This window comes from Arvicanthis niloticus, chromosome 1, assembly GCF_011762505.2.
Source record: "Arvicanthis niloticus isolate mArvNil1 chromosome 1, mArvNil1.pat.X, whole genome shotgun sequence".
NCBI lineage: Eukaryota > Metazoa > Chordata > Mammalia > Rodentia > Muridae > Arvicanthis > Arvicanthis niloticus.
The window spans coordinates 42,226,587-42,251,087 of record NC_047658.1 but is presented as its reverse complement, the minus strand read 5'-3'; the positions used below and the strand labels follow the sequence as shown (position 1 = coordinate 42,251,087).

The 24,501-nt window shown below is 38.5% G+C and overlaps 1 non-coding gene across 1 annotated transcript; it reads left to right on the top strand.

The window, feature by feature from the left end:
- The first annotated feature begins 23,927 nt into the window (after positions 1 to 23,927).
- LOC117701764 (small nucleolar RNA SNORA17) lies at positions 23,928 to 24,064 on the top strand. The gene has a single exon (XR_004605843.1). It is a non-coding gene; the product is annotated as a small nucleolar RNA SNORA17 (small nucleolar RNA).
- The last annotated feature ends 437 nt before the right edge of the window (positions 24,065 to 24,501 follow it).

Below are 24,501 nucleotides of genomic sequence, written 5' to 3'. Positions count from 1 at the left end.
CATACTTACGCAGTGTGCTTATACGCCTTGTGTTTGATGTGTTGTTTGCATTGGAAGGTTGCACATCAAACATTAACATTTATGCTTAGATGTCTGCTCTAACAGAAAGCAAGTTCGGGGCACATGAATACCACATCCCACAGACAATGGTTTGAATAATCCTCCTTGGGGCCATTCCTCCTGGGTTTTGGCCTTGACTCCCAGTGTTCACAGCATTAAGAGGGTTAAAGGTTCTGGCATCATGAATTTATTGTTGTCAGCTCACAGTCCTTAAAGGCAGGATCACTAATGGGTGACCTTGGGGTTCGACCATTCCAGACCCTAGAAGATCAAGTCTCACCACCTCCTGCAAATGCTGTGACCCCTCCATTCTCACTGTCCCTGCCCTAACCTTTAACTCACTGATCTTTGACCAAAGTATTAAGCAAACACCTGCTTGGGTCTGTGGTCAAAGAGTGTGGATGTGAAGAGCTACCATCATTTCACATGACTAAGCTGTGGTAATAATAATGAAATATAAAGCAGATCTGTGGACATGCTTACAGTAAGTAATTATATTGTTACTGACCACATGCAACCCAGATTCTGTAACAACCCTTGTATATGCTGAATCAATGCTAATCAGGTTGACCAGAGCATTAAATGAATTGTCAGTGGACACACTGAGGCTTCTATGATTTGCATTAACACGGAGAATAGTACGGCAATATTTATTCTCTATTACTACAAGAGATCAAGTCTGAAATTAAGTTTAGAATGTCTTAGATCTACCATTGACACTAATGCAATGTTCATTAATGTTTAACGGGGTACCAGGAATCATTTAAATGATTAGATGAAAAATATTTGATGAAGACAGCTGAGATGAATTTTGTACTTTGGGGGAAAGAGGAAGAATGTTATACTGAAACTACTCTAAACACTTAGTTTCTTTTTAAAGAAAAAAGTAGCAGAATGATTTGAGTCACCTTAGCTGTTTTCGTTCACGTTTTATAATATCAGGTTCACCTGCTACATTGGAACATCCTAAAATATGAAATGTGGGAGTTAGAAGTGCATACAAAAGAGCTAAGACCGAAGGAGTGTTTCACTGTGAAGATTAGTGTATACCATTCTTGATGAGCAATTTGATAGTCTTCTTGCTTTAATGTGAAATGTTATGGTTTATCATTATATGCTAAAATAAAATTATACACACCAAAATAAACAAAACCAAGCAGTCCAGATTAACTATCATTTATCAAAATATTTTATAAATAAATGACACACTTCTTACATAAGACATTTTTTTCCTTAGAGATTTCTCATTAATTTCTAGTTTTGTTGTTTGTATGCACATTGTACTCACAGTTCTAAGGAAGAATATTCTTTCAAATAGTCAATCTAAAAATGTAATGTCAACGTAAATGTAAAAACTCTAATCATATGATGTATAGAAGACATTGCAGACTAATTTGTAGTACTACATGGTATTTTTTCAATTCCATTTTCTTTTCCAAAATAAAATCCATAGTGTTTTCACGTGTGTGTGTGTGTGTGTGTGTGTGTGTGTGTGTGTGTGTGTGTGTGTGTATACATAAAATTTCCTATCTTTCTGTTGACTCAGGGAGAGATTTGGTTTTTTATCTTTTCTTTTAAATAGTTTTTATAAAGCAGAAAAAAAAAAAACCTCAATAGTCATTTTCTATCTCAACCATATTCCTCACAAGGATGTATTTGACAGGAACCTTCTTCTACCATCACAGCCTATGTTGCAATCCAGATCCTCAGCTCCTTGTACACTGGGTGAAGAAGAAACTACTTGCAAGTCCATTTTCCAGATGAGGACACATGACAGAAGCCACTCAGCTATCCTGTGGCAGAGCTGTCATTTAAACTCCCCAGTCTGATCCTAAAGCCATTCTTGTAAGCACTACTGCAACTGCTTTGCATCCCAAGTGATAAATCTGTTAAAAGCCTCACAACTTTTTCTTCTTTCTCTGCTATATGTCATTGCCAAAGATTCACTTGGGCTATGGCAGCTTCCTCCACCATTTCCTGAGACCAAGACGAAGTACTCTTACCTTTATTTTCCTCAATCACTGCATTCGGCAGCTTAAATATAAATGAATAAATAAATTAAATTTAAAAATGCACAATGTATACAGTAAGCCAGGTTTTGTGGGTCATGCTTGTAATCCTAGTGCTATGGAGGACTGTCAGGACTTCGAGCCCAGTCTGTGCTGCATATCAAGAATTTCAGGCCAGCCTCAGCTATCCTGTGAGTCTCAAAAAACAAATGGACAAAAATAAATTAACCTGCTTAATTAAACAAATAAGTTATATTGGTATTCGTCCATATGACTTTAATATCTAGAGCTATTAAATAAACTTCTTTAATGGGAAGAAATATCATGGTCCCTTTATCAATAGCCATGGAAATTCGAAATCCAGGTTTTGACTGATCTGGATAGATGTTTTGGGTATGTGCTTGAGTCCTCTTTTGACAAGGATATTGTCTATCACAACCCGGATAAAGATATTTATATGAATCTTTTCATTTGTAAATAATGTGGTCCCAGAATGAAGTAATCTGAAAGGCTAACATTCTCATGCATAAAACATAAATGCTGACTATGTTAACTCACTTAATTAGGAGGGACCACAGACGGGTGTGAATAGATGACAAAGGTAAGAATCATTTCTTTTTTTTTTTTTTTTTTTCTGATAAATTTTAAGGAAACTCTAAGGAAACTTTTAATCTACTGTTTATTGTTTTTTTTTTTTCTTATTTTATTTTTTTCCCAAGACAGGTATTCTTTGTGTAGCTCTGGCTGTCCTGGAATTTGCTTTATAGACAATGATTGGCCTCAACATCAGAGATCCACCTGCCTCTGCCTTCTGAATGCTGGAATCAAAGGCATGGTGACATCTCTATTTTAAACTCTGCTTCATTGGTCCCAAGTTTCCCATGTAAAAAAAAATCCCAAATGATTATACTATTGATATAGAAGTCATGGAAGACTTGAGGAAAGATGAAAATTGGAAGATAAATTCCATTCATGAATTTCCTGTTGTAGGAGGTAGCTAATCTATGGAGTGTGTTTCTTTACAGTGACGCAGGAAACACCATTATGACTGGACATCTGAAAAGTTACATGTTGGAGTGGAAATGGACTTGCTCATGACTATTTTATGAAATAGCATGGGAAAAGATATTTAGAAGAGCATTTATATTTGTACCAAATTACACCGCGATTTCTCTTGTCTTGAATGTGTTCAATAGTAAGAAGATATAACTGACTTAAAAGGGAAAACAATGTGGTGAATGAACTGAATTGATGAATCCGGTGGAAGCCTGGTAGCTAGTGGAGCTTCACCTAACACCTGTCCTGGCTAGACACCAGTGTGATTTGTTCTCCGAAAGAAAAGAGATTCAGGTATAGGTTTGTGAATGACAAAAAGTATCAGGAGCCATTGCTATGACAAGTGGCTTCAGAAACACAAAGGGTTCAGGATTTTCACATTAGACAAAATTTAAGAAAAAGATCCACAGTTGAAATCTTCTTTGATGGCAACCTGTGTATCTGTGACTGTGGATGTATATGTGAAATCTTTGAAAGAATTGTAGCATGGTTTTCAAAAGAGAAATCCAAAGCCGTGTGAATGGTTTGAAAAGAGCATCCCTGAATAGAAAATGTGCATCAGTCAAAAGCATCAATAAATATGTCTTTTTCATATGCAAATGACAATTTCTAAAGTAAAGGAGGCATTGTTTTATAAATAGTGAGATAATATTCTTGAAAAAGGTTACCCATGATTACATAAGTTATCTCCTTCATAAAGAAATTTAGAACTCACAATTGCTCTTTTCATTAAAATGGGCTTCCCATCCAGACTCACACTGAAAGCCAAACTCTGAATTTTAATTAGAGATAATAAATAATTATATCACTTAGGAAACCAAAACTACTAATGACCAGTGGTCCCACACTGCTGCATTTAATGAGTGGAAATTGATACGCAAATCATATTAAAGGCAATAAGAGGTAGGTGGGAGATTGGCAATAAACAGATAATTTCTAAATGTAACCGGATCTAAAACAGGAAGCATGTATTGGACCAGTCAAAGATCTTGACGCCCTAAGAACTCATCTTCTATTGATATGATTATAACATTCTCCATTCCCCATTAAGGTGGTTACTGTCTTAATTTTTATAGTGAAAGGGAAAAGAGAATGGTGTGAATTGTAATTTATACATCTTGCAAGAAAGACAAAACTTATTTCCCCCCCTGCTTCCATTCTCCAACTGCTCTCCTCCCCCCTTTCTTAAGAAAAGCACATTGACATTTCAAGAAAAATTACTACCCCAGAGTCAAGGGCAGAAACACTGGAGAGACAGCCTTCCTCAACCTACACAGCCCAGAGGGACCAGCTGACGCAGAGACTCAAGCCATTAGAGCTGGGACAGTGCTGACACTGACCTATGTTGCCACTTGGCATTGTCCCGCCATCTGCACAAATGTGAACTTTGCCTCCCAAACTTGGCTTCTCAATTAACATGTCCAGCTGGGGGAGAATTCCGTCATTTCCCTAATATCCTTATTGCCATTGGCCTGACATGTTAATATTAAAAATATATGGGCACAGATCAAGGATTTTTTCTCAAGTACTTCTGTTTTTATAGCTGATAACAGGCAGGAGGTGAAGGCAGACACAATATAATTTGAAAAGCATAACCCTGATTAGGCGCTGATTGGAATGCTGTTATACCTTACATTTAAAACCTTTTTATTATTAGAGCTAGCTGTCAAAACCCGGCTCTGAATCACATATGAAATAGATGCAAGGGCATGTGACGCCTCGCTACTTCCGTGCAAATAAATTTATAGTTCAAAGTGCCATTTTCTTTGGATGTGTCCTTAAGTATCAGACAACTGTCATGTGCATTGCTGAGGTGTTTGCAAAGATGTGTCGTCGTGCTTTAATTTTCTCTCTCTTAATGGACACTCGTCTTCATTCTCAGCTACTGTTCATTTCATTGTGTTGTTATGCATTGACATGGTAGAGAAAAACATGATAGATCCATCATTAGATCATAAATGGACACTGTTTGTGAAGACAAGGATTGGAGAAAACCCTTACCTTTAACCATAGGAAGCAAGGGCAAGAACAGGGGAGTTAACACTGTAGATATCCATACAATGTCAGAGTTATCAGGAGTCACTTCAAGTCTCTTGAATGAGGATTTGGCTTCCAAAGACCTGCTCACCAGGTTCAAACCCTGCCTCTTCTCAATCAGCCTTGAGCAGGCTCATTCATCACTTGGCCAGTTTTCTCATCTTCAGAAAGGAACAGTTCCCAGCTCAGTGTTCTTCAGAAGAATAACAGACCACATGTAGGAAGATTCCAGAAGAATGGTGAGAAATGACTACTCAGTCGCATTTGCTACCATTTTGGTATTTGCTTCTATTTAGCAGTGATGCTAAATGGTTTCTAATGTCTTTGGAACAGTTGTTATGACATGAAACTCCCTAGCTTCTCTAGCCAGTCTTTAAAACAGCTTATCATTTAGAAAACTTCTGTACTATTTGTTCACCCACACCTTTGTATCACAAAGAACCAAGTGGTTCTGCTTCTGCCTGTCTTTCTGAAAGAAAAAAAAAAAAAAGCAAAGAGTGAAACAGACAAACAAAACATTCAAGCTTTTAAATGTGTTCCTTAAGCAGATTGTTACTCAATATCTACTGCACAGATGGAAATTTTTCTACCACTGAAACCTGCCCAGCCCAACCTGGCTCCTCAATGGACTTTGTCTACAAACTGTATTGCATTTAGCAGTGATGCTTGAGTGATGTGATCAAGATGGCTCCAAATTTGCTCTGGTTTGAGCTGGATTAAACTCTTGTCACCACCAATTTGTATCTGTGTGACTTAGGTACAGGTAAACTCTGTGAGCTTCAAACTTATTGTATGTCAAGTAGGGGTGTTGTTTCCCTCTTTGAAGGATTTCCAGGAAGGTGGATAGATCAATGAGCAGGGAGATAGAAGAGAATCTTCTGTGAGTATGTGTCACATGCTCATCATCATTTGAGGCGAAAGACTTTTCCACTTTTTTGGAGAAACAGTGCAGCTATTAACTTTTGGCTCAGTGGTGACAGGACACATAAAACATAAGCTTGAAAGAGATATTGACCTTTAAATGCAGCCTTTAGTGGAACAATACGAAAGTCCAGGGAAATCTGTAGAAGGATGGATGCTTGCTCATAACAAGATTCTGAACCTATTCTAGGTCTCACTCAACACAAGAGAGCAGCATTCCAGAACTGGTGAGAGATGTCAGACACTAACACTTATTTAGAATAACCACAGTTAAACCATCTATCTAGTTAAATTGTCATAGGTAGACTTATGAGCCTGGGTTTTAATGACCTAGTGATAGAGAAAATGAAGAAGAATGTCTACCTTACAGAGGTCAGGCTGAGAGAAGGACATACAACTACACCTATCCCCCCAAAATGAATTCAGGAGAGTAAGTATTGACCAATTTACAGGAAAGACAAGCAAGAAGTGTAGCTATCAGGGTCCCTGATCAAAATGCTGTATGATGTGACCCAGCTCAGGTCTGTTGATCTCTTCTCATTCTGTGTTGAATGTTGGTCAGACTATACTCTCCCCCAACAGAGGGAATAAGATGTACCAGAGACTCATAACTGGACAATATGCAAAGAATGAGAGCCTGGAGGGTTCAGATTTATATGGGGTATTTATGTTACACCCCTTCTCCACAAGGCTCAGGGATCATTGCAGAATTGGGAGTGGGAAGATTCTAAAAGGCAGGGGTAGAAGCCATCTACAGTGAAACAGTATCTGGCAGTATGAAAAGTTTTTTGTACATATGAACTCATGGTGGCCATGACTACACAATCAAGATCTATGTAAAATCAAATCAGCAAAAATCTCAGATTGGAAGAAGAAAGAGTTTATGAAGCCCCCACTCTTAGCTGAAGAACTCTTGGTAATTGATGGTTTCTGGCTTTCCTTTTGGAATGTATTTTTGGAGAGGTTAGCATGCTCCAGTAGACAGTCCCAAACCCTGGCCCATACATGCAACTCTAAATAAAATCAGCAGGTTTTGAGAACAAACTATATAAAGTTGGAAGGGGGAAACGTTGTGGGGGAATAGGGGAGGAATTGGAGTGGAGGGTATGGGGAATGGATTTGATCAAAACACACTATGTGAAGTATGAAATTCTCAAACATTCAAAAGTGGTTAAACTGAACACAAGTTCAACATAAAAATTGAAAATAAAAACCACCTTGAACTGATTATTGACTGCAATCTAGGTAATTTGTTTTGTTTTAGGATTTCTTGGGGAACCTCCCCAGTTCAGACATTTGGAGGAGCTTGCAAGCTCCTATTTTAACCTGAAGAAAGTGACCTATATCCTGTTTTGTTTTACAAAGTAATCAGGGAACTGTACCCAAGAGGGATTGTTACCTTGAAGAAAGAATTTTTCTTGTCATAGTTTCACTTTATGCTGCCTGTAAGCTAATTATTTCCCTATCTAAGGTAATTTTAATTGTTTTTTTTAGCTTAAACTAAAATATTGATAGAAAATGCATTTTAGTGATTCATTTATCATAGTGATTTATCATTGTTATATTGCTGAGCAAAATCCATTTACATGTGTGAATGTAATGTTCAATGGGACAGATTTTTTTATATTATCATGCATATATGTACATTAGCTTATTTTAAAAAGTATGTGTGGAACTGTTATGGCCGTATGTATGTTTGTATGTATGTATGTATGTATGTATGTATACCACACATGTACTGGTACCTGCAGACACCCAAAGATGACATCACTGGAGCTGTTGGAGCTGGAGGGGCAGATGGTTATAAGTAGACAGATGGCTGCCAGGAACTTTGCCTGTGTCCACTACAGCATCAGCAATTGCTCCTAACTTCTGAGCCATTTCTGCAGCCCTTCAAGGTACTTTTAAAAAATCATCATTTGTAAAGAATTTTAAAACTCATTCAAATGTCAAGAGTAGCAGTGAAAGAAAAAAAAAAAACAAGATATCAAACAAACATTGCAAACAATTTATAGCCATAGTTTAGGAAAGTGAAAGTGAGAATATTAACCAAACACATGTGTCATGAATCTTGCAAGACTGTTTTATATATACAATTTTTGTCAACTTGAAGAAGCAGGTATTATTATTGGTACAGAGAAGATGAAGCACTGCCTCTTGGAGGTCACTCTTTGTTGATCTACCTGATAGATGACAGGCCCAAACTTTGAGTTCAAGCATGTTTAACCCTAATGTCCATAGTCATTCCACCATATTCCACTACAGATTAATAAACCAAAACAAGTGGCTAAGGATAGGCAAAACTGTAAAAACATACTGATATATCTTCACCCATGTCCAAAGAAAGCAGGTAAGAAATTATTTATGCATGTATCTACCTATTCAGGTATTTTTGAACATAGACAGAGCTGTATTATATAATACAAATGCATCCACTGGGATATCTATCTAAGTTCTCTGCTTCTATCACCTATGGCTTTCTTTATCTACTCATGTTTATCATCTTTCTTTCTATATCAGATTTCTGGCTCAAGCTGTATTTATGGAGTTACATGATTTTAACCAATTTGCTACCTCTGCATAATTGTCCTCTGTTTTTATGTAAAAGTTGGGCTTTAGGCTAGATTATATTTGCTGTCCTTTCATCTCTAGACCTTGATAGGTTTTCCATGATAGCTCATAGTTTTGGACTAGTCATATGTGCCCCTGGCTCCCTGAAAATCTTTTGAACATGGTGCATTAGCTGACTACCTTCTAATACATGAGCCCTGAGAGTAAAGAAAAGTGTGTCTTAGCAATGTGGGTAGAGTTTCATGCTATAACCATCACGAATGATGTCTAGTCAAGACATAATCTGAAAGGTAAATAGACCTATAGAGTCTTTGTTTGTGTGAAGGACTAAAAGCTACTGATTGTTCTTACTCAGAACAGATCTGTGTAAATCTGGGGAAAGACTAATGGCTCTTTTTGACCTGACATTAAGCCAAGCCTGAAACCATGCCACACCATAGTGGTGCCTTATACACAGCATTTAATCAGGCCCAAACAGACTCCTTCATGCTCTTCCAGTACTGTTTCTTTCCCTACTAGAATCTTTTACATCATCAGAAAGATCTTCACAATGAGGAGCTTCTCCAGAGTTCTTGCCTTGAGCTCCTGTGATTATCAGATGCTGGAAAACAATAATGACATGTTCAAGAGGCATCATTCATTTCTCAAAGTCACATGAAAACTACATATTTACTCCTTGAAATGCAACCTAGGTTCATTGCTTAATCATGTTTCATTTATCTATACTACAGTAAAATAGTAAATAGACTTGTGATGCTGAGATCTACATTCTACATGTCAATAGCTTTAGATTTCATGTAAACCCCTATTGTTTCTCTGCCCAACTACAGCCAGTGTCCATGTCTGATGCAACACAGGCCATAACCATCAGCATCAGTTTAAAATAGCCTTGATAACACTAATGATACATAAAGGCCTTCCTGTTGATTCATCATACTGGCTTTACTAACTTCCAGGTGCTTTGAAGCCCTGATTTTAGTCAAGCGAGCAGATATTTAGTACTATAGAGTATTAGCATGATGAAGACTCGTGTATAAATGCGGTTGTGTGAGTTGTGAGAGGAGACACAAGTCAGTTAAAAATTGTAGGTTTAATGCCCTAAACATGGATGTGGAGTAATTTGAAGGCACTGAAAGCTGTAGACATTAGCCACCTATTTGCTTACATAAGGTTTTATATCCAAGTATTAAAATATTAAAGCATTTATGTGTTAGTATGGGCAAGTTTTGTCTGCCTTTGTCTGTTCTATTTTTCTTATATTTACAGTTTTAAAACTAATTACTCAGAGTTTCTCCGGATTGAAATTGTACTTCTCTACCAGGAAACTTTATCCTGCAGTATTTTACTTCCTGAAAGAGTTGCTCACAGGGTCACTGAATTGGGTAAGCACTATGTCAGAGTAATGGGCAAAGCAGAAATAGGGAGAGAAAGGGAATGACTTACCCAGCCACTCAAGAGATATTGTTCTTCTGCTGATTTTTGGGGGGATGGAGTTAAGGCTTTCTAAATAATCTTTAGTCCTATAGTGACTAAGCCAATGACCCTGTGACAGAAGGCGCCATGTTGGACTCTGTTTAAAGTTCTGCCTATTCATCTCTCAATGGATCTTGCTGCTCAGAGCAGATTGATGTTGTGCTGATGTCTCCCATGTTCTGTTTTTTTTTTTTCTTATCCCAACTCATTAGCTGTTATCACAATGTTCTCAGAGAGCAGCAAGCTGGGATCTTCAGCTTAGTTTAGGATTCCCTCTGGATACTCACTGCAAGGGCTGCCAACACGTCCATCTATCTATCTATCTATCTATCTATCTATCTATCTATCTATATATATATATATATATATATATTTATTAGTTGGTAGGTGTCAAATATGACCATTATGTGCCTGTCAGAATTATGTCATTGGCAAATGTATACCATGACATACCTCACAGGTGTATGGACAGAGAGACTTCTGTGCCTCTAGAAACAATCACTGTGAAATACTTTCAACCTTGCTATATGGCCTAACTTCCTAATTTGAAGCACATGCCCAGTCAATTGTGTTTTATAATGCATCTCTGAGTTCATCAACACAGAAAAGTACTATTCTTTCTTCAAAGTGTATCTCAGTTTTTTTTTCACCTGTAGTTTGCAGTACTTTTGAAAAGGCTCACAAGTATCTACAGTAAACATAATAGAAACAGACCATTTATACTAAAATTAAGGGAAAGAAGTCAAGCTGAAAACAAGAGATAAGGGGTAAATTAGATGGTACATTAGACAGTTTATGTCTTCAATATAATGTAAATAATTGCTAGCAGACACTTGCTGGCCCCGTTGGTTTCTTTGTCGTTTAAGAGCCACTTCTCTGGTGTCAGTCATTCCTACCCATGACCTGGATGTGGAGACTTGGAAGCATTTCTTCTTTTCAAGCAATGTGAACAAGGAGGTGAAACCTATCCTACCTCCTATTTTGTATAGAATATCTTAGCAACCACATGTTGTTCATGTTTCCACATCTGGATGCTCTCCAATTCCAGCAGATGGGTCAGCAGCAGGCACTGCATGGTCTTCGAAGTCCACGATATTTATAGTCTGGCCAAGTACAGAAAAAAATTTTTTTTTACCTTTGTGCCAGAGGAAGATTTGGAAAATATATCATTGAAAGTAACAAGTGTGCGCTCATTTTAGCTGTCCTGGGAGAGATAACTCACTGAAGTCATTATCTTGTTATCAAGAACTTCTTGTACTTGCATTGTTATTAAAGTCACGCTATGTTCCAGTCCCTGGAGAAAATGAAGGGCAGGAGAGGCAAGACTAGTGAGTTTTGTTCGAGAGGACAGAGAATAAAACAAGAGGAACATGTGATCTTTTCAAGGAAATAAGCTGTTTTAAGTGCCACAGTAACAAACGGAGGCATATACGAGACAGGTATGTAAGTTGAGGCTCTTGACATTAAGGTGAAGGGAAAAGGTGAGGTTGAGCAGAACTTGGAGCTTAAAGCATGGATGTAAGGGAAAACAGGTGATACCATCTTCCTGAATCTGACCTACTTTCAGCTCAACAGAGGTGTAGAGGTGTTGAACCTGGCTCTCTTCCTTAGCTCTGCAAATGGTGTAAGATGACCCATTCATTGCTCCTATTGGAAAAAACGGCCACAACAGATTCTCAACTAACAAACACAAGGAGCTCATCATGAAGGCAGTGGCTTTAGGTTGCAACATCCTCTGGTCATGGACCTCCTGCTTGCTTTGAAAGGTACGTGCAACATCTTGGAGGATGGAGGACAAAGAGAGGATGCATTTATAGCTCTTACCTGAGCTGTACTGGTATAAAATTAAGTAAAGAATCAAATGAATGTGTGGCTGACATTAAAAGGAGTTTTTTTGTATCTCATAAACTTTGAAATTTGGGGGTTTGCTCTTTATCTTCTCTAAAGAAGGTGTAAGAGTTCACAGAATCACTTTTGTAAAAATCTAGGATTACAATTGGAGCTCTGCATTTCTGCTCAGGACCTTATGACTTCCATATTCAGTTTATTTAAAATGTGTGAAATATGCAGAATCACTGTCCCGATTTAATTAAGGAGGGAGAAAAGTTTCAATTCAGGCAGTATACATTCGATGTCATGGGCAGAGTTTTGCTTAACAAAATTCACCATTGAAGTGGATATTTTTTTCCCCGTAATGTGAAGATCTTTTAAAGTAAAAACTCTCTCTCTCTCTCTCTTTTTTAAAGGTGCCTGTTGTAAAAATCATTTTGACAACTTAATGAATCAAGAGTTGAATAGTAACTCGAAGTGAATATACTGATACTGGACTTAGTGGAGTATTTTTTTTTTTTAATAAGCACCCACCATACATGTTGCCTTCATTGTTAGTTGCTAAAGGAGATAGAAGTGTGAAAAATTAAGTCATTTCCCCAGGATCTTTCAAAGTGTTCAAGGATACCAGGTTGATGGACATAAATAAAGAAAGTCAATGATTTCCAACTTATTTACTACCTACTGTCTTCTCAGTAGAATAAGACAAGAGCGGGGATTGATTTGAAATTAAATAGCAGGTAAAATTAAGGATGGACTCAAGATTAAGCACTGTAATGAAAAACATGCATGCATTAATTGTGAGCAATAACAGTTCCTTTCATCCCATAGAATAAAAAATAATGTGGATTAAAGATTTTAAAAAACAAAAAAAAAGTAAATATATTTTTTTCTAAAAGTATGATTAGTTTCTAATGATAATTGTAAAGTTTGGTACAGAACAAAGTGCTGAGCATCCTCTATACTTTCAGAATTATTTTAGTCTCATGGCAACGCGTGGCAGAAGAGGACATGACAAGTATTCTTTTGTCTTTTTAGTACACTGAGACAATTTTGGGTGATTTGTGCTTGGTCTTCAGAAGGCGAAGCTTTGTAGCAGGTTTGTTTTATTCATTTTTGTGTGTCCTGTCCTGGGGCAGGGTAAGTATACAACAAAAATGATTGAGTAAATCCAGGCAGAAGAGAGTGTAAGACCGCTACAAAGTCAAGGCTGCGGGGCAGCAGACAGCCAGTTCCATTACTGTGGAGGAAAATGTTATTCCTTCCAATAAACCTAACTTTTAAAACACAGATATTAAAGAAAATAGTACTAGTCCAATCATTCAAAATAATCAGATTATGGACCCATGAATGTAAAGTGTATGTTTAAAAGATTTGTTTATTTTTATTTTATGTGCCTTGGTGTTTTTACTGCATGCATATATATCTGTGTGAGGGTATCAGATCCCCTGGAAACTGGAGTCACAGAGAGTTGTGAGCTGCTACCTGAGTGCTAGGAATTGATCCCGGTCCTCTGAAAAAGCAGCCACTGCTCTTAACTGCTGAGCCACCTCTCCAGTCCCCAAATTATAAGTTTTAATTAGATGCTTAATAAGGAGGTCTATGTTTTTATGATGTAATAGTTATATTGAATTATACATTTTCATGAATTTCTCCACTCAAATAAAAACTGGTTTTGCAAATCATGGACCCTCGAAATGTGACTTCCTTAAATGTGCAAAATTAAAAATAATGAATATGTTTGTTTTGAATTTTATTCGTTAGACGTATATCTGCGTAAATAAATGTTAAACATAAGCCTTAACTTTCAGAAAAATAGGCTGTGTCTGCTTTGCTTAGTGATAGTCATGACTATATTTATTTAAGAAAAATGCTGAAGTGAAGTGGAAAACTGTAGGGCTGAAAAACCATTTGTGAGGGGCATAAGGGGAAGCAGAGCCTGCAGCTTGATCTGTTTAAGGAAAAGAATAGAGGGTGTTCAGTGCTGGTGTCCCACACCTTTCTATCTCCTGAGGACTGAGTGGGTGTGTGTTTACTGCCATTTGCTCCTAGTACATTCAAAAGATGAGAGCTCCCACACATAGCAACTACTTCTAACGAGAAAAAAAAAAGAGTAGAGAAACGCTTAGAAGACAAAGATAATTTCATGACTCCATTTTTGGAAAAAATGCATTTCTTTATATTAATGTATAATTTTTTTTTATAAACTTGTAAGGGAAAAACATATTAGTCTCCTTTACCTTTGGAGGCAAAATGTACTTGGGTAAAGTAAATGGTAAAATATAGTCAATGAGTCAAAATATTTTTGTAATGTTTTACTTATTTGTGATTCAGAGGATGCATCTTTTTGGAAGAGATTGATTAGTGTCTTGGTAGAGAGGCCAAAGGTATCAAAATCAAGGATTTCTATTTCACAGAAAGTGTGCCAAACAGTTTCCATTCCTGCCCACTGGATGCAGTGAGCATCTCAGGCCACAGACATTCTGCTGAAATGTTTCAATCCAAGGACCTTGTTTTTCTACCTGAGTATTGGATTCTTAAAATGAGGATGTCCGTTCAGCATATTCCATTGAGTTACAAAAATAACACTTGTTCCAATTAAACCCACAGTGACATCGAAAACTTCATTACAATGCGCTATGTTTCCCATGACGTTTTCTGAATATTTTCTCTCCTTCTCAAATGAAGTGTTATGTGAGCCAAACAAGAAAGTTCCCATGAGCTTCTCCCACAGATATTAACTAGTGGAAACGGCTATCTGACCATTTTGGAGATACGCACATAATGAAGATGTTACTTAAAATGTATGTGCATTTGGGATTTGCAAAGGAAAAGTAATATGTAGCAATGATATCTTTGATCATGGAAAGAACTCAGACATAGAGGCACTATGTCCGAGGTGGTTATAATCAGCCATTTTCTATTCCCAGTGCACAAATCATTTCATGCCTTCTACAACTCAAGCCCTGTTGTTGGGCTTCAAAAGCAATTTCAGCAGCAAAATAAGGTGCTTTTCTTCAATTTTCAAGCCATTTGTATGAGGTTAGTGTTGTTTACCCACCTGGTACACTGATATTTACATACCCCTTTAAAGAAAATTGGTAGGTATGATTTATGGAGTACTGTGAGAGCACAATCTTCCATGTAGTGCACCTAATCTGAAAGGGCACTTGCAAAGGTCACTCTGGCCATACAAATACCAAGTCTTCTCTTTGGAATAAGTTAGGATATTCATTTTTCTTGGAAAATGTCAGCAGTACCCTACTCCAGGGGTTAGTTTATGCAGATAAATGCGTAAGCCTTTAATCTTAGAGCAGAAATACTCTACACAAATGTAAAAGCACTCCATCGATCACTGTTAAGACCTGTAATTTGTTTTTATTTAAATCTCAAGCCAGGGTGGAGTGGGCAACAGGACCGTTAACGTGGTAGCTCACATATAAGCTGAGATCAAGGCACATAAACACATTTAGACTCTCAACCCAGGTGGCTGGCCTGTGGGGCAGCTGGAACACACAGGATCCCTCCTCTGCTCTTCATGCTGCTTCTGCGCTTACTCCTTTTGCAGCTAGAGGCTCCATGTCCAGCCTGGTGCATGGGAAACTGCCCAGGAAGATTCCTTTTCCACAGGCGTTTTCTCCTGCCATGAAAACACACTTGTCAAAAATCCCACTGAATCAAACATTATTACTTATCATTAACTTAAGGGCTCCTATCAAAGAAAAAGATTTTAGAAATATGTCCATTGTGGGTTTATTTATGTTCTCCATGGATGAAGAAGATATCTTCTTTTTCCATAATAAAGCATCTGCGATCTTAAGATGGACATTTTTAACTGACAGGAGCAGTGAATGGCATGTGGCCACGTGTGTGTAATATGTAGTGGTGGTGGCACTTTATACACATTTGCCTTTTTCATGATCTATAAATGTCGCTTGTGAAACTCAACGTTCACCCCAAATTATGATTACCTGAAAAACACACAAGGATACCAAACTCAGGAGACAGTTTTGAAAGGCAAAACACAGTCATAAAATATCTGTCATTATTTCTACAATGTGAGTAAAGAAGGGATTGCAAAGAAGCATTGCTGTCTGTTTCCTCAGATGAAGTGTTACAAATAAAGATTGGTGTTTATGGGAGATGTCTAGATAGAAGTATACGATTAGCTTGAGTTCGGCTAAAAAATTCATATTATTTGTGCTGTCTTTTAATATTATCAAAGTAAAAAAAAGTTATAACAAGGTGTACAATATATCTCCCTTTGAAGATGCAGATAGAAACATGGAACACAGTATAATACTTGAAGTGTGTGTGTGTGTGTGTGTGTGTGTGTGTGTGTGTGTATTTTTGCTCCTCACTTTGGCTTTAAAGATTTAAATGAGATCAGCCATTTGCTCATATAATTCTTATATACTGCCTTATTAATTCTTCTAAGCTGCCTTAAATGTTCAACTTGAAATATCACTATTTTAAAGTACCACTGCTAAGTTTAGTAACCTAAGAAAACGATCAAGTGCCCATAGTAAAGAATCACTCATTCCCAGATGTTAAGACAAATGGATGTTTTCCAGAGCATCATGCCAGATGTTTGGTATGGGCACTGCCCTGAACCCAGAGAACACAGTGCATGTTAGAACTGCTTCCTCCTCAAGCGTGAGCCTCAACACCAACAAGCCACTCACACTTCCATCCACAACTTCTTTGCCTTCCATTTCTAAATTTGCTCATAACTACATCTTCAATTACTGGTGACTATGTCCCTTCTGTTGCTCAGGCCAAGTGTCTGAGAGTCTTTCTCAATTTCATTTTTAGTTAGAAAAACAAGTCTATTCTTACGTGTGTGTGTGTGTGTGTGTGTGTGTGTGTGTGTGTATTGGGCGTGGGGAGTGTATGTCTATGCCATTAGTACACACGTGGAGGCCAGAGGACAACTCTGTAGAGTTGGTTTTCTCTTTCTACCTTTATGTGTGTTCCAGGATAGGTCATGAGCCCTCAAGTTTGCATTACTGGGTGGCAACCGCTTGTACTTGTTGAGCTATGTCATTGGCTGTCGCTTCCCATGTGGAGTCCAGGGATAGCAGTGAGCCCTCAGGGTTGCATTGCTGGGTGGCGAGCCCTTGTATTTGTTGAACCATCTCATTGGATGTCGTTTCCTTTCTGACTCTCACGCTCTATGCACCCATGGGTCTGTAAACCTGCTGCTTTGAAATCCATGGTGACTTACTCCATTTTACTGCTGTCATTATGGTGGTCAGCCTGGTGCAAGTTCCTCCCTCCGTGACTAAAAAAAAAAAATTTAGTTTCTTCATGTTATGACTGTAGGATTAAGCTTTCCACACTTACAAATTCAGTAAGATTGTTTCACCATTTGGCTTAAAATGTTTCAGTGGCTTTCACATTTACCGAGGCCCTACCTTTGAGACCTCTTTGCTCTCTCCTCTCCTCTCCTCACGCCACCGTCCCACTTCACACCAGCCTCAGTTTCTTTCTATTGCCCCGTTGTTCACTCTTCTTCAGTCTCTTCATCTCCTAGAGTGACTCAGGACTCAGACTGGCCATTCCTTTGCCCAGCTGGACTCCTCACATCCTTAATGGCTCTACTCACACAGCCCCCTCTCCATTTCCATCTCACGCCCTTTGGCCTCTGTGCCATGTTGTTTTCCTGTCACTCTTCTCTGGTGCTTTTATTCCCACGGCACTTCCCCACCATCTGACATAGCACATGTCTGACCTATTGTATTGTTTACTTCCCCGCTCCCCCAGCGTAAGATAGAAATCCCTGAGAGCCAGGGTTGCTGTCTGTATTGTTTACTGCTTCATCCTTCTTGCCTAGAAAAATATTTAGCGTGGTTAGATCTTCAAATATAAATATTTGGCAGTTGAATTGACAAATGCTTTTAGCTACTTTTTGATATGCCAATAATCCTATAGCTGTGTTCTTTTACTTAGTTTGTTCCAGAATGTATATGCTTTAGGCCTCACACAGTTGCTTCTACAAATTAATATTTCTTCAATGAAACTTAAGAACCAAGAAGGAAATTGGAGAACAGAAGTAACCTCCTATCCGGTCCGACTGAGTTTGGTCAGTCATGATGGATTGAATGAAGGGCTTGATCTTGAGTGAGAAAGGACCATAAGGGATAAGATCCTAGAAAGGAAGTTTGGGTTCAGATTCCATCACTACTACTTACACATTGTGTTTTCTTCAGTACACTGTGGGCTTTATGATCTTCTTTCTCATTGGTGAAGTGGAGCTGTACAGTAATCTCCACTCACAGATTTGTAGTGTAGATGACACGGCACAATGTCAGATTCTGCACCTTCCACAGATACCACTGAAATCATATGGAGACTACGTGGTTTCTTGCACGCCTTGCATGATTTGGGAGAATGTACATTTATCTTGGACTTCCAGGCTATAAGGTACAAAACCATAATGTCCATAGATGCATCTGAATCCCATGGTCTCACTCTAAACATGGCCTCCACCCAGAGTCATCATCGTTTTAGGGTAATAATAAGATCGCAGACATCACATATATATCATGCATTGTTTGAAATGCTGAAATCCAAAGTGAAAAATAAGTAAGAATTTTATTGGCCTGATTCAGTCAGATGAAATGTTCTTCATGGTTCCCAGGTCACTATCATGTTTATGTACAGCCTCCATGCTGTGAATTCTTTGTGCATTATAAGTGATTACAAATCATAGAAGAAATAATATTTTGGACATATAAAATTAGATGAGATAGAAATTCCAATATCCATTGATAAACTTCTTCCAGACTCTAGCCATTTTGAGCCACTCATATTTATCCTATGGTTACATTTCTGTACAGTATTGGAACTGGATAGTTAAAGCAGAGAAACCCTGGTTCACAAAGAGCAAAATACATACATACATACATACATACATACATATATACATACATATATAAATCTTACTCTGTAGAAGAAAATGTTAGTTGACCTCTGGTCTATAAAACTAGTCCACCAACTTACTAGTTAGTATAAGAGTTTGTTCTTATTGTATGAATAGAAAAAGAACTGACATGGGCAGGGTCCCTCCCCCAGGATGAACATGTTTTAGTATCACAGATGTGTAAAATGCAAGTGTATCAAGGCAGAGAGACAGCAACAAAACATGGCTCTTGTCTCTGGATACTTCTTTCTTTTCATCTCGAGAAACACGAGAGAAAACCTTGTATATCTCCTGGAAAAAAAAAAAAGGCCAACTGGGGTGACCAGATGGCTCAGCAGGTAAAGGCAGGTACCACCAAGATCAGTGATCTGAGTCTAGCATCCAGGTTACACATACTGGAAGGAGAGGTCTGACTCTCACAAGTTGTCATATGACATTCCAAAGCACAATCCCCACAAGCTTACATGACTGAATAATTTAAAAAGGAGCTAAATGTAATAATAAAATAGGAAAGTAGGAAAGGTCCTTGTGAACTCCATGGCTTGCTTCATCTTGTCTCTAATTGGGGCTCTGGGTCCCCTATGGACACAGAATTTAGACTCAAATGCAAATTCTTTGCTAAAATTAATTATGGAGTTAGCTTTACTCTCCAGAATTGTAGAGGGATGTGGATGCTCACTGCATTTACAGAAAATGCCTTTCCCTTGTTTTGACTTAATGTTTCTTCTTTCCCTTTCAGTTCCCCTACTGATTAAAAGTCAGGATTTTTCTTGATTTCTTTTTCCAAAGCCCCTCTATGATAATTCAACAAAGTAAAAAAGTGCCTTTTTTTTTTTTTTTTTTTTTTTTTTTTTTTTTTTTTTTTTTTTTTTGGAAGAGGGCTGCAAAAAGAGTGGTGAAGGAAAGCTTTGGCTTTCCAATGGGGAGTGCCAGCATGTGGACAGAACTGACTCCATAGCCCTTATTCTACAGACTTCTTTTTCCTTCCCATTGGTAGAAATGCTGACAGACACAGCTGTTGGGCCACAGGTGCAACATCCATTCCAGCTCTTGATCAGGTGACCAAACCATGTTTGAGAATTCACAAAGGTTATCGGCTTCTGTGATGACCCCAACGAACCTTCTGCAACTGCCAGAAAAGACCAGACTTACATGAAAAGAGTCCTTGCAGGGTAAAGACAGCCATTTCACTATGCTTCTAGTTTAATTGATGTATAAGGTACCGGCTTTTAAATTACATGGACTTGAGTGCAATGCTCCTTTTTCTTTGACTTAAAAAAATCTGCTTGTCATTTTTACTTTCATATAATAAAAATTAATAGAACTGTAGATTGTTTCCTGATATCTGACACAAAATCACCCTGTTATATACTTGTGTTCTGAGGTCTGGCAGGCATCAGTGTTCTTAGACACTGCCATTGTCTGTGCTGGGGACTATATGATGAGTGAAGCCATTGGAATCCAGATGGTAGGTTTTCTGGTGTTTCTCAGTGGGTGATTAAAATTTGGGGAGTGAATGATATAGTTCTTGTTAAGAGTTGCCAGGACAGAGAGAAGCTAAGGAACTGGGTAGGTGGCTATTAGGTGTGGTCTTCAGCTGACAGCATTCACCCTAGCCCTTCTCACCTTTGAGCTTGACATTGTGGAATAGAACATGCTGTGTCCTGCTCTCCAACCTTCTGAGATTCCAATGTTGCCACCAACCCGGTTGTTAGTACCTTCTTTCAAAACAGCAAGAAACATACAAGTGAAAAAAGTGGCTAGCTTCTAGCCAGGAAGCCCATTTTAAAAATTTTATTTATTTTTCTTTTTATTTTAAAATTATGGCTCTAAAGAGTACTTAACAGAGAAAGACTTAGCACTTACTGGTTCTGTGACTTTAGGCAAGTTGTAGAGCCTCTCTGGGTCTGTTTCCTGGATTATAAAAGGGGATGATAGTCATGTTTACATTATGGGCCTGCGGTGTAGACTAAGTTAGGTCATACAAAATAGCCATAAGGAACCATAGATTTTAGCTTGGGGGACATGCCTACTAACTGTCAGATTTTGTTCTTGTTGCTATGATGATAAAGACAGGTCAGTCTTCAGGTTCCAGGGCAAAGCCGTGCCATTTTTTCTTACATGTGTCCACCTATGAACATAGGGTCCTTAAAGTCACAGGAAATAAGACCTAATTTAAGAGTGACAGTTATACTGACTTAATTAAGTGTATGAGACCAATTGAAAAAGTGTGACCTGTCAACAAGCTTGTTTTGAAGGCTAGATGTCCTAAGTCCTCAAGACCGATCCATGGGACTTCAGCATTCAGGGCAGAAGTATCTCACATATATTATCCAGTCCAGCCTTGTGGGCAGTTCTAGATGTTTAAAAAGGGAAACTGGCCATCTAGGAGTGACTATGAACCATTGACTGCGGGAGCAAGGAGACTTATGTAATATGTCCTGTAAACGAGGGAGGCAATGAGACTGTCCTCTGTGGGGTTAGGGACACAAAACACACAGTCAGAAAGGAGGGATATTGATTTGTAGTGTGTGGCTTTAGAACTGTTAGACTGATTAGAAAAAGTTTCAAAGAGAAAACTGGAATCTCAAATTTTGAGTTATTATTTGAGCCAATGAGCTTGTCTCAGTAAAATTTCCTTTACTACAAGAAGGCAATTCTACTTATTAAAAAGGCTGCCTTTCTGGGAGGTCTTTAAAAAGAATCTTTATAATTTTATATGTGGAATAACACCCCACTCTAAATACTAAGATATATTTTCCTTTAGACAGGAACAGGTTTATTTATATGGGTTCAGTGCTTCAAGTCTTTCTCCACTTCCTGGAGCATCTACACTTACTCACTGGTTCTGAAGTATACATTTATATGTAAACCCCATTAAAGAAGCAGCTATTCCACAGACAAGGGTGTTCTGTGGTATGAGAGGGGTTAAAAATTCATATTCTCCTATCTAAGGAAGAATAAAAAAAAAACCTTGTGTTTCTGAAAAGCAAAATGCGGGTGGGGGGAAGATTCACATGGAAATTCCAGTCTTTGAAAGTGCAGTGTGACATCCACTTCACACCATTGCCACACAAAGTAGTCGAAACTGGATGAGATTCCAAGCAGGCGGTTAGTGTGTCACCGAAGCATGACCAATGCCTCAGCTAAAACAAGCAAACACACGGCTGAGCATGTTAACATAATTTTCTATCATTTCTATTTGATGTGGAATGGATGGAAAATCTGGGATGCAAGCCATGATGTAGACTTTCAAAATTGATTAGCATTTTGTGGGGAGGCACTGGAAACCATTTCTGTAGCATTTCAGTGCTGAGTTAAAATTGATTAGTACTGTTGGAGAAGTATGTAACAAACGGAGGAGTGCCAACTGCAGACCCATGATAAGATAAAGGCTTAGGATGGCCTTGAGATCCCTGGCACCAGGGCCACTCCAGTGAGGGAGATCTTGCAGGAGAGGGTGTAAATGGTTCGGTACAGTTGTAGATTAGCTGTTAGTACTTGTCCAACACTCAGACTCTACTTGTGACAATGTGTAAAATGGGTTGCATGCCTGTAGGATAAAGGTTGTTCTGTTCTTTGTCATAACATTAATCACCGATAAACTCATTTCAGTTGTTAATGTGAAGCCACTGCATGAGTTTGTAGGAATGTTGATGTTCACTTTCCTTAGAGTTTGGTGATTCTAGAATTGGCGTGGTGAATGTTTTTACCTTTTCCATGGCAGTTTTTTGACTTCTTGATGCCTTTTTTTTTTAGTTTTCTGAAGGCACACACAGTTTGTAGAGCCATTGTGTCCCTTCTGAGTTACCAAACATAGACAGAAAGTCTAAGTTAAGTACAGTAGAGCAGAGTGCCTCTCAGAAGAATGAGACCCTTCAAAAGTTGGCTTCTCTTGCTTGTCAGTAGTTAACATTTAAGCATTTGTTTCAGACACTGCTGGTAATGGGTTTTTTTTTTTTTTTTTTTTTTTTTTGGTTTTTGTGTGTATGTTTTTGTTTTGTTTTGTTTTGTTTTTGTGTGTTAGTCAAGAACTGTGTTGGCATGCAATTATTTTCATAATGAGATGCCAGCATGCAAATATAGTAGTTCGTCCCAGTTCCTCAGAGTGCCTTTTGTCAGAACTGGGGGTCTTACAAGACACTTATAGCTACCATGTTGCTATTCAGAGTCATAGAGCTGCTAGGTTCTAAAGGACCTTCTGTGACCTGACCTCTTTAAATGCTAATTAGTGACAACCTTTAGTGATAGTAAGTGGAGAGGTGATTTGGTGTTTTTTTCTGTTTTTCTCTGATAGCTTCATTGAATCAATTGTATCAACAGGATCTGTAACGACTCTATCTTTAAAAAATTATGGTGTCATATGGGAAACACCATTTATGATGTCTTTCCATGTCTTATTTTCATCTTTGCATTGTATGTTTTTGAAATATACATACATACATACACACACATACATACATATATACATACATCATATATGTATATCTCGGTGTCTCTCTCACATGTCTCTCACATGGGCTGTCTGTATGGGTGATTGCTTGAAGAGTTGTATTTTGTGAACTATTTTGTTGGATAATATATGATTTCTTAAGACTCACATAGTAATTATGTCCATGGAAGTGCCCCAAGGCAACAGTTTTTAGAATCAAGTAAATGCAATATTGTCACTCTTTGGGGCGGGCGGGGTCAGATGGTTAAACAGGCCCAATGAATGGGTATTTTACATACAGATGAGAAATATGTAGAGGCCCACACAGAGGTAAACAGGAGCCAAGGACAACGTTCCCAGGCATCTTGCTTCCTGTGTTAAAAGGGGAGGGGGAGTGGTTGCGACAAAGTTGGAAGCTAATGGAAAGAGGGATGTGAATAGTTGTTTCTAATTCCCTCCATGCCAGCAGACCTCCTGGCACCTCACAAGGGCATAATGTCCTCACTGGCAAACTGCAGCTAAGACAGATGAAGTTAGCACATGCTTAGATTAAGCAACTTTTCTCTCTAGTTCTTCCTGACTCTCTGGATATGGAGGCACACTTGCCAGGAAATTTGGTCTAAATAAGAAATGGTAGTTTGTATGGCTGCTTTGTCACATGTGTGCCAGTAGGTGGCAGAGAGAAGAGAGACTGTGTCTATGCTCAGTGTTCTGACCTATGAACATATGAGTGATAAGTAGCCTAACATTCTCTGAAAATAAAAAGCCAGTCTGAGATGACCATCGGTCCAACACAGTGCCAGCCCCAACAGTTCCTAGGATCAGAGCCGGAAGCAAACCGGAGACTAGAAGAACCCTGGGACTGAGATCCCTGGGTGGATAATGAGCCCTGGATAGGTGACCCTAGCATGAAGACACTCAGGTGTGTTGGGTGAGAAGAGAGTCTAAGATCACCATCAGATTGGTGCCATGAAGCCTGCACTGGGAGCTAGCCTGAGACAACTGCCAGGCCTAGGGGAAGGGGGACAGACCATGGAGGAGATGACCACTGCCTGGCACAATAATGCACAACAGGAGGAGCCTAGCAATCCCGAGATCACTCTTGAGGCAACACTAGACACTGGATACCACTGGGAGGAGCAAGTAAGTGGTGAAGAAATGGAAGAGAAAGATAAAAGAAGGATGTG